Source organism: Homarus americanus, unplaced genomic scaffold, assembly GCF_018991925.1.
Source record: "Homarus americanus isolate GMGI-L3 unplaced genomic scaffold, GMGI_Hamer_2.0 scaffold50705, whole genome shotgun sequence".
Lineage (NCBI taxonomy): Eukaryota > Metazoa > Arthropoda > Malacostraca > Decapoda > Nephropidae > Homarus > Homarus americanus.
In genome coordinates this window covers 106,525-118,872 of record NW_024756463.1, presented here as the reverse complement: position 1 = coordinate 118,872, position 12,348 = coordinate 106,525, and the positions used below count along the sequence as shown (strand labels likewise).

Sequence of the window (12,348 nt, the reverse complement as noted above, 5' to 3'; positions counted from 1 at the left end):
ACGTGCTTAAAGACCTTCGTGTTGAAGCGCAATAATAAAATTATAACAACAATTGCCCCATTTTAAATTATATGGTCATTTTTTTACTTGTTCATTGTGTTTGCATGTTGACCTATTTAAATTATGTGCTTAAAGACCCTAGTAGTTAAAGAACGGAATTGCATATAAACAACATTACAACAAGACATCCTACAACTGGAGTAATAATAATGTTGATAAGAATAAACTAGCTCTAATAATGATACCTTACTGCTACCATTACCAACAACAGCCTACTTAACTGTTAACATTTATAGCAATTAGATGTGTAAAGTTTTATGAAGCAACTTCGTGTGTATTTAAAAGGGCAATTGTTGTTATATTGTTATTATATTGTTTCACTAACTAAGGTGTCTAAACGCGTAGCAAGGTCAGTAATACACTATTCCAACTATATTTAAAAAATATTAAACATGAGAGATAAAACTGTTGTAAGAAGATGACTAAGAAGTTTATAATAGTTTATCCTTTCATTTTCTGTTTGGTAGATAATTATTTGTATGCATGGGTCAGGAGGGAGACTCATTTAAAAGTATTTTAGAGTAATATTTCAACATTTCCGATAAAACTAAAATAAAATAAACATTAAATTAAGCCCTCAATATCCAGATGAGTGTGGCGGTTCAGTCCAGATTACTCAGCTGTGAGGAAAATTATAAGTTCTTAAAAACACATAGATGTATTTCATAAATTTTAGTAGTTTACGCGTAGTGCATTTACTAACCCGGAAACCCAGCTTGCAGATCATAGTTATTGAAGCGCAGTAATAAAGTATATCACCAAGTTCCTTAAAAACCCTGTGTGTGTGTGTGTGTGTGTGTGTGTGTGTGTGTGTGTGTGTGTTGAGAAAACTATTTGATATTTGCCCTATTGACTTATTTCTTTAAACTTTACCTATACGACTGCTGTCCATTTTCTGCCCAAAAAATTAGACGGGTAAATAATAATACCTCTTCTTATAATTATTAAAGAAAATAATACATAATAAAAAGAAAGTATTGCCCATAATGATTTCGATCAGAGCGAGAGAGAAGATAGAGGAAAAAAAAAACAAGAGAGAAGAGCAAGAGAGAAGAAAGAAGAGCAAGAGAGAAGAAAGTAGAGTAAGCGAGAAGAAAAGCGAGAAAGAAGATGAGCAAGAGAGAAGCAAAAGTGCAAGAGAGAAGCAAGAAGAGCAGTTAACCGCTACCACAACAAAGTGACAGTCATCAGAGGCACCAGTTGAGTCGCTCACCGCACTACATCACCACCTCACCTCCCCCGAGCTCTGTTATCTTAGTGTTTTAACTAACCTACTTGTCAGGTTTCATGAGAGTAAGTCGACCTATTTTACATGTAGTGTGTGTGTGTGTGTGTGTGTGTGTGTGTGTGTGTGTGAAATAATAATAATAGTGAAAAAATAATAATAATGAAAATAAAAAACAAATAATAATAATAATAATAATGAAAATAAAAATAATAATAATAGTGGTAACAACAATAATAAAAAAAAAATAATATAAACAATGAGCGAAAATAACAGCAACAATACTCAAGACCACGTGGTACCATCGCCTCAAACCACGTGTTGTAAAGTCTGCCTTAACCTATATGGTACAACCGACCTTTTGATTATATTATATATTGTAACCAATCTCCTTTCTGGTCAGAATGAATTCGAGTAACTGAACAACATAAGATACTTTTTTCGAAAACTTCAGCCCGAACAGGGACTCGAACCCTGGACCCTTAGGTTAAAAGCCTAATGCTCTACCGACTGAGCTATCCGGGCCGTTGAATGTTAGTGTTTACGTGTGAATTAAAAATGGTAGGGTTAATATTGATGAAACTTTATGAACATTACCGAGGATAAGGTGTTTGTTTTCATGAAGGTTGATCACAGTTCAAGGTCATGTTACTGGGTTAAATACTATGGGTTGAGGGTTGAATAGATAGGAAATTAAAACTTACCCAACCCAGTGATCAAGGTTTATTACATTCCATTATTTCATGTGTAAGACGTTGTTCACATACACGCACACACACACACAGCGAGTACCACATCTCCCTTTCACCTTCGATTCTGGGGGTTATAAGTCACAAACATTGTTGGTCACTGTTTTTATTTTTGTGGATAAATTTCTATTCTGATAAAAAATCGAAAAAAATCGACTTTTATAATTTGTAAAAAACCGCATAGCGATTTTCCTTGTCAGTTGGTCTTAATATGAGAAAAATGTTATTTCCAGCCATTCATCAAATTCCTAAAATCCTATAATTGTTTGGTGGCTTTCAGTACACAATTTATGTTACGGTTACTAAAAAGATTTTTAAAAGCAACAAAACATATTATTCCGCAAAAAAAGGAACTTAGCACAAATGCATATTTCAAATGTAAATAGTTTACGTTTAAATGTATTATTGCTTAACATGACAACAAATATGAATAATAAATCGATAGAACAATCCCTCCGCACCACCATCCATTAGGTTGAGTCCTCTCCCTCCCTCCCTCCCTCCCTAGCTCTCTATAAATACTGGCCCTGGTTTCCCTCTCGGTCTCTATTGTGTGACGTCACTCTGGTTTCTAATTCATTACGATATCCAACAGGACTCCACTGTTTGGCGTCACCCATGTGTCTCCTCCAGTATGACGTCACCCCATTGGTGTTTCCTTTATGATGTCATCCCATCGTCTTCTATCGTTTTCCCTGCGTCTATCTCCGTGACGTAAATTTACAGGTCTTATTGGGTTTCTACTTCTGATATGTTAAGATGATGGTTCTCAGTTTGGTTTTCATTTCGTGATGGTTTACTCCTGCACCCTTAAGTGGTTTCTGTCTGGTGACGTTTCCTGCCAGGTTCATTTGAGGGGTGTCTACAGGTTCCTGAGATGGTTTTTACCAGACGTTAAAGGTTACAGTTGGTGTCTATACGATCCCATCTAGCTGCACATCTCAACATGGTTTCTACCTATAATATACTGTATTAGTTTAAGTCTCCGCCATGATGGGAATCACCTGGTCACATCCTCTGAGGTTGGTTTCTATCTAGTGATGTCATGTGTTAGGTCTCGGATGGGTCTTAATAAGTCCCAGATGGTTTCTATCGCTGTCATGTTACACTCTCGTGGTCTCAATATTTACCTGGTGACAGTGACCTCTGAGATTCCGTGGCGTGCAAAGCTGGCCTCCTTCTGCCCTATATATTGGACTATATTTTTTGTTTCATTTTCCGTCAGAAGCCTAGCTAAAACCTTTAAAGGTTTGTATATGCCTTTGAATTTCATTAAATGTAATTTCGTGATTTTTTGTAATTTTTTTCCTCTGGGGTCTGTGGGACCCCCCATTACCTTAGGTGTCGACACATTTATACCACATCGTACGTTTGGCAGCTGAGCGGCAGCTGCCAAACGTACGACGTGGATTCCTCTGACACATACGTGCTTATACGTTTGGTATTGCTTTAATTATATTATATTAATACAGTTTAGTGAGTGTTACCACTGCATTGAGGTCGAATGTAATGCTACCAATTTAACAAATCTATAATAGCACTGGTATATATTTATTTCCCTTTATTATCTATATTTTATAATATTTCTGGCTTCACTGTATACTCACTTCCAACAACTCAATTATTTAATTACATTATTATATATCAAAGCTTACTTATACCACTTATACAGTCCAAAATATTGGGCAGGACACCAGCTCTGCACGCCACGGAATCTCAAAGCGAGCTACCTGATGCGCGGTACGATATGTTGGGCAACCATTTCATCTCCACCCGCATTTCATTTGAAACTGCTACACCGTACGATAGGGAACGCACACTAACGCAGCTAATGACGGTTCTTGCCTTTTTTTGCTTTAACAAGAAATATTCAAAACATCAATCAGGATAACACCTTGAGTACGATACCAATTCCCTCAGAGTACTATGAATTAGCCCTTGAGTACGATGACCTTTGCACTTTTGAGTACACTGTCGCAAACCCTTGAATACGATGACTTATTCTCCCTTGAGGACGATGACACTGTACCCAGGTGGTTAAGTCATCGTGTTCAAGGGATTAATTCTATCCAGGGAACAAGATTAACTCAGATTAAAAACAAAAAGCCAGAGTAATTAGCTATTATGGCTTACTTGTAATCCAAGACTCCCTTAGTATAAAAATAAGAAATTCTTGATACGGTCTATCAAGTGTCAAATATATTTCAATTTCAATTGTTTATTCCTTGATAGAGGAAGCGGGATCCTAGTGCTGTCACTAGGTACCCCTGTACAATGACACCAGAAGCATCTGGCAAGTGTGACAAGTATATACGGTATAAATATTATAAAGGGGCTTACTAAAGCCTAAGGAAGGAAGGATATTCCTTTAACACATAATCAATGTTATCAAAATATCTGGCCAGTATGGGGAGGATCATCGTGTCTCCGTCAGGGGGTCGTGGAGTGGTGGTCCAGCAGGCGTCACGGAAGCGTTGTGTGTGGGGACATCTTAGGAGGTAGTGGATAAGGGTGCTGCTGTCGAGTCTTCTGCATAATGCACAAGAGCGTTGCTCAGGGGATGCGGGGATACCAATCTCCCAAGCAAAGTCATACCCAATAATGATACGGGCAGCAATCACGTCCCCTTTCCGCGACCCTTTCCCGTAGACGTACGAGAGGTCAGGAAGTTTACGGAGGACATCGTACCAGGTGGGCGGGGAGTCCAGGGGGATGGCTGCTTCCCGAGCTTCTCTCTGTTTGCGGCGAATTTGGGTCCTAATCTGTAAAAGTGTTCGAGGAACAACGTAGTCAGGTGTGGCCTTGTTGCATCCAGTCTTGGCAAGGCCATCTGCTGCCTCATTCCCCAAGATACCGACATGACTGGGTATCCATAGGAATGTCACAGGACGGCCTGCATCCTGAAGTGTGGATGTTAACCCTCGTATTCAGAGGATGAGGTCCTTATTTTCCCCTGATCCAAATGCGATCCCGTCGAGAGCAGACCTGGAATCGCAGCAGACAAGCAAGGGGCAGAAACCATCTGCTTCTTCCTCAGCGAGAAGGGCAGCAAGGAGGGCTATTAGTTCCGCCTGAGTGGAGGATGCCCCGTCAGAAACTCTGAGAGACAGTTTGATAGGCTCTACATATATTTTTTAAGCTGAAACGTAAATTATTCAATGTTTTGTTCACTGAAAAATCCTGAATTATCCATAACATGATGTGACTCATGACAGCAGGAAACTTAAATTACTTTCAGAAGTTAACAAGAATCACCAATCATACCTGACACAGTTACCAGAGAATCACCAATCAATCATTCCTGACACAGTTAATAAGAATCAGCAATCATTCCTGAGACAGTTAACAAGAATCACCGATCATTCCTGACACAGTTAACAAGAATCAGCAATCATTCATGACACAGTTACCAGAGAATCACCAATCATTCATGACTCGCACTACATGAATCGGAATAATTCATTTCCCGATTAACTTGAATGCTTAAAAAAATATTAGTTAACACCTAAAACACCTGACGTACACCTGCAACTGCTTATTTAATTAAATACACAAAGTCCTGACCTCAATATTTCATACATACCCTGAAAACATACAGCGTAATATAAAAAACTACAGAAGAATACAATTTGTGTGTGACTACTATGACGGAGATTTTTATTATTATTATTTATTTTTCCAAGATGTTTAGGCAGGGGATATTTACAAGTCGACCAATTATGTCTGTCATGAGGGTCTGACGTCATGTATCGTAGAGAAGATTGAAAGCATTGCCCCCCCACCACCACTTTATTTTATCTTTTAATGTTTTCAAGTGAATTTTGACGTCCAACACTGAGCACGAACCCGGAATCCGTAATCGAGCCCAGAATCCGGAACCCCATACCCCGAACACCTGAGCCCCTATTTTCGAATCCAGAATCACGTTATTCCGAACCTCGAAAAATGAATCCCGAAACCGACCGAAATGTGAACCCCGTATGGAGATAAACTTATTTTTCTGGTAGTACCTTTTGATATTTATATTTTATTTTATTTATTTATTAATCGGGAGATATGGATGTTTTAATTCAATATACAGTACTTCCATTCCACATTATTATACTCCTTTGCAACTCATTAGTGTCTTCATCCACACCATAACTTCATCCACTTCTATCCACACCATAACTTCATCCACTTCTATCCACACCATAATTTCATCCACATCATAACTTCATCCACATCATTATAACTATATCCACATCATAATTTCATCCAGACTTTTATACTTTTATCCACACCATAACTTCATCCACTTCTATCCACATCATAATTTCATCCACTAGTATCCACACCATAACTTCATCCACATCATTATACTTCTATCCACACCATAACTTCATCCACATCATTATATTTCTATCCACACCATAACTTCATCCATTTCTATCCATACCATAACTTCATCCACACCACTGTATACATTATCCACCCCACTTCACTTTCATTCAGAGAGGTGGAGTGAAGTGACGGTAATAATCTCTCATCCATATTATCTAATTGCTTAATATCACGATGCTAACTGTATGGGCCATCCAGCACGTTAGGATACTGTAGGGCTCAAGCAGGAGGCCATACGATAAAATGAAGATCACTTTGGACTTGCCTGCCCCCCCCCCACCTATCTCTCCCACTCCATCTCTCCCCCACCCATTCTCCCCCACCTCCATTCCCCCACCTATCTCTCTCCCCCCACCTATTCCTCCCCCCCACCTACTCCCCACCTATATCTCTCCCCCCACCTAAGCCCTCCCACCTATCTCTCTCCTCCCCCACCTATCTCTCCTCCCCCCACCCATTCCTCTCCCCACCCAGCCTCCCCACCCATTCTCCCCACATATCTCTCTCCCCACAGTCTCTCCCCCACCTGCTCCTCTCTCCCCACCTATATCTCTCCCACCATTCTCCCCACCCCATTCCTCCTCTCCCCCACCCATCTCTTTCCCACCTATCTCTCCCACTCCATTCTCTCCCACCTATCTCTCCCCACCTCCCCCACCCCATCTTTCTCCCCACCCATCTCCCCACCTATCTCCCCCACCTATCTCTCTCTCCCACCCATTCTCCCCCCACCTACTTCACCTATCTCCCCACCTGCCTCCCACCTATCTCTCTCCTCCCCCCACCTATCTCCCCACCCATCTCTCCCCCACCTATCTCTCCCTGTTCCATCTCTCTCCCCCACCCATCTCTCCCCCACCTATCTCTCTCTCTCTCCCCTTCACTATATAATTTCACCTGAAGCTTGACTGCCATCCTCACGCAAGCCTAATCTAATCCTAACTGTTCTAACATTCCTCATTCAACTTACTCTAACCTAACTTAATCTACCTTATACTAACTAAACCTAAACTAACCCAATTGAACCTACTCTAACCTAACCTAATCTATCTTAACCTAACCTGATCTAACCTAATTTTATCTAATCTAACCTAACCGAAGTTAATCTAACCCGCTCTAACCTAAACCAACCAAACCTAACCTGACCTAATCTAACCATATCTACATTAATCTAATCTAACCTATCTTCAATTAACGCTGACCTAACCTAACCTAACCTAACTTAACGCTAATCTGACTTAATCTAAACCTCCCATGTAGCGTTAAGGTGTTTCATCATCAGGTAAAATAAACTGGAATATCTAATCTTCAGGTGATCCTTAGATTTTAAGACAAAACGGCGTTCCCTTGTGTTTAGAATGTCACACACACACACACACACACACACACACACACACACACACACACACACACATACACACACACACACACACACAGAGCATCGTGTTAACTTTGAACCTCTGATATGATTCCTTAATAACAAGAACAAACGCCAGGAACAAATAACAACAAATAATAATAACAAATAACAACAACAAATAACAACAACAAATAACAACAAATAATAATAATAATAATAATAAAAATTACAGGAAATTCAGATCACTCAGTCTGATAAGTGATTGAGAAGTGTTCATTACTGCATTCGAGCCAGTCAGTTAGTTAGCCAACCAGTCAGTCAGTTAACCAGTCATTCACTCAACCATTTAGTTATTCTATCGTTCACATTCATTCATTCATTCACTGAGTCAGTTAGTCATTCAGTCAATCAGGCATTCAGTCAGTTAGTTAGTCATTCAGTCAATCAGGCATTCAGTCAGTCAGTTAGTCAATCATTTAATCAGTATTTTAATCACTCATCTAGTTAGTCCCCCATTCAGCCAACCAGTTAATCAACCAGTCAGTAGTAGGCCAGTCATTCAGTCAGGCAGGTAAGGTAGACATTGGGGGGTGATTACCACAGCCCAAAACAACCAGGTGTATTCCTATTTATCTCCCTACATAAACACTTACCTGTTCACCTAATGTCCTGAAGAGATTATATATTACGTTAATTATGTAGATGACGTAATGACTCTTATCTATTAGGGTAATTAGGGGATATACAGTGCCTGTCTTATTGTAAACAAACTGTCTATTTGCCGACATGTAAACACAGTCACACATGATTATAATATAGTTTACACGTACACAGCCAGACTATTTTATGTACACATAGTCATACAAATACAAATACATATACATATACAAACACAGACACATAAAAACACGGACATACACACACATATACACAGATACATGCACGCAGACACAGACAGACACACACACACTCACACAGATACAAACACACACACACACACACAGATACACACACACACACACACACAGATACAAACACACACACACACACACACTCACACAGATACAACACACACACACACACAGATACAAACACACACACACACACAGATACACAACACACACACACACACACACACACACACACACATATATATATATATATATATATATATATATATATATATATATATATATATATATGCAAGTAAATCACTGTAGTTGCAAGGTGATCAGGGTGAGTACAGTCTGTACTCACCCTGAAGATGTGAATTACACGAAAGCGCTTGGGAACTTGTGTTCTTCTTTCCTCAGCATATATATATATATATATATATATATATATATATATATATATATATATATATATATATATATATATATATATATATATATATATATATATATATATATAACACACACACACATACATATATATATATATATATATATATATATATATATATATATATATACACACAGCCAGCGAGGGACAGGAATTGGTCACTGTTCTCAAATACCGATTTTTGTGTTTCTTTCATTGGGAGTCAATCAGGTCAGACGAACACAATACACACACACACATATCATGGCGGAGACTGCAACTCATTTTACCTCTTGGGATCTAATTACAACTAATTAGCAAAAAGTTATTAAGCATTCTAACCAGCATTCATTAGCCAAAAATAAAGCCGCCATAAATAGTGAGCCGCTTGTCCTGGCAAAGAAAAAAAAGATAAAACAGCATTATAATCCGTCTATGAAGCCGACTGTGGTAGACATTGGGATTTTAGCAATGCCATCAAAGGGAATATTAATGAAGCGCGTAAGCTTATTAGTATAATCCTGGAAAAAGTATGAGAACCCCCTGCTGCCTCCTCTCTTAAACAAAATACTTTTATGGTGTGTTTCACTCATTTGGCGGAGCTACCTACAATGGCCACCACCACCGCCACCACCACCCTCTCAACGATATTTTTCATGGCGTATTACAGTCTTTATTGATTGTCACAGTTACTATATACTTCCAGTTACTATATGGTGTTCCAGTTACTATATGAGGTGTTCCAGTTACTATGCAAGTGTTCCAGTTAATATGTGAGGTATTCCAGTTACTATGTGAGGTATTCCAGTTACTATGTGAGGTATTCCAGTTACTATAGAATGTTCCGGCCACATTTGAGTCCTTACGGTATCGGGTATTTCTCTCTTCTTAAAGTATTTCTAATATTTTTACTATGAAGAACGAAAACATTGACAGTTAATCTGGATAACAACCTGAACCTCACTCAAAACACTGTGTTATTTCTTAGTCTCTATTATGACCAAAGACTACCGAAAAACTCAAACCTGAACAATTAGTAAACAAATGCTGTAAATGAAATATTATGTATTAGTGAGCCGACAGCAATATGCATGTATGTATGTATGTATATATGTATGTATATGTATGTATGTACTGTATGAATGTATGTATGAGTCGCTAATCAGATGGAAATTGAAGATGAATAAAAAAAACGAATAAATGTTTCTGAGTATACCTTGAGGTCCTCCTTGAACCGGAAATTAACCAAATGACGTGAAAGTAAATATATGTTTCCCTCTTGTGCAAAAAAACTCCTTGAATTTAGATTACCAGATACAACACGGCCACAACACCGACTATAGTACTGTCATTCGCTTATATGAACATCTCCACATAGATCCCTGGCCATCGAACTTCACTGGTATTACGATTGAAACAGAGAAAGGCATTGTACGTTAGTGGTAAATGCATTATATTGAGCAAGGCGCTTAAGTCATTACCACATTGATGACAGTGCAAGAGGTAGAAAAAAAATACACCATCTTCTGTGAGTCAGTGAATCCATATAAACTGGTCAACTCCCTCACAAGCTACCCGACTGAAGGGAGTAAACTGTCTGCCACAATATACACACAACCTGTAACACTAACTCCTGTAAACATCTGAGCTACCTCCCTCCTCCGTCCCACAGCGTACTACAGCATATGCATTAATACACCACTAGTACATCACATAATAACACTACTTACGGAATTATCATTTCTGAAGACACAATTTCATGAACCATTACAATAAGCATTTAGTTCTCATGCACAACTCGATATAGCTTTTAATGAAACTGTAGTATAATAAGCAAACGGAACAAACATGAACAAAAAGACTGAAATTAATATCCATAATGTAAAACTAACATAACATAAAGTGAAGTAAGAAAGACGACAACTAAAATTCAAGATAATTAATATTTCGTCCCTCCCAGATAAAGTAGTCGTCATCTTTTTTCTTGAACTTTCTGTTACCTTCTCCAGAGTAAAATTTTTACCTTTAAAGGAAAACTATTTTCTTTAAGTATAAATGGATAATAAGCTCACATTAAAGTGTATTTTCATTGTTTATTTATACTAATTACAAATATCTCCTTACAAAAATGTTTCCTCTACTATTAACACTAACACGGTATTTTTGTTAATCAGTTATTTGTGGTACTTCATGCAAGTAATATATTTAATGATCCAACTCCATGATTTGAAGTAATCCGCTCTCTAACTTATCTATTTGCATATTTTTTCAATAGTTAATATATATTCATAAACAGCCAGCATTCACAGTAAGCGGTTTATGGTGAACTCATCCGCCAGGACTCCCAACAAATACACTTGAGCCACTGAAGTTGGGATCAGGTTCTCTCCCCCAACACACGGTTACAACCCGTGACTCCGAGAGATATATCTTTCTTATTTTTTTAGTGTTGATGACTAGTGTATTTACTTATCTAGAGTGTGCGCTTAGTGATCCTAGTTGTTAAAGCAGAGTGATACATAATGTGGTCAACAACCCACGACGGCTGGGTCTTGCCAAGGTCTAAAGAAGACCTTGAGTCTTGCCACACCCGTTCCCATAAGTCATGGTGTAACTTCCCTGGCCACCGACGCTACCACCAATCTTTATGTATTAACAAAACCAGTCTTATGTATGTATCTTAGTGTTTATAATACAGTACTTAATCTGTTATCCTCGGTTAAGGTACTTAGTGTACAGTATGTATGTATGACTTTACACCTAATAAAATCTAGTCTAATAAAATCAATATTTTTGCAGTAGACACTTTAAAAAGTGGCCACAACACCCAGAGAAACACAATACATGTACAAATAACACTAATGTTCCTGCTGGATTGGAAGCCGCACACCGCTTAGATTGTGAGATAGGGGGCTACACCCTGCATCACTTAGTTGATACCAGCGTCCAGCGTCTTCACTTATTCTCTGAGTGGTGCGTGTGGGTTCGAATCCCACACGGCCAGTTGTTGTGGTGTGTTTTCATCCATTACATTGTGACTTTCTTTGAGGACGTTATCTATTGTGTTCCGTACCAAAAGGTTCATGTTTGAGTAAACTTTATCAAATTGCTTGATTTTTCTTTATATTCCGACGGTGAACTGATATATTTAACCGCATAATTACCAAGTTAGCGCACCTTTGCTAATACACATCACTGAACATTAAATATTTTCCCGAAAAATTTAAATAATTATTTTGTGTTGTCAG

General features: G+C 38.4%; 1 non-coding gene across 1 annotated transcript; it reads right to left on the bottom strand.

Moving 5' to 3' along the window:
* Positions 1-1,737: 1,737 nt before the first annotated feature.
* Positions 1,738-1,810, bottom strand: Trnak-uuu. The gene has a single exon. It is a non-coding gene; the product is annotated as a tRNA-Lys (tRNA).
* Positions 1,811-12,348: the final 10,538 nt, after the last annotated feature.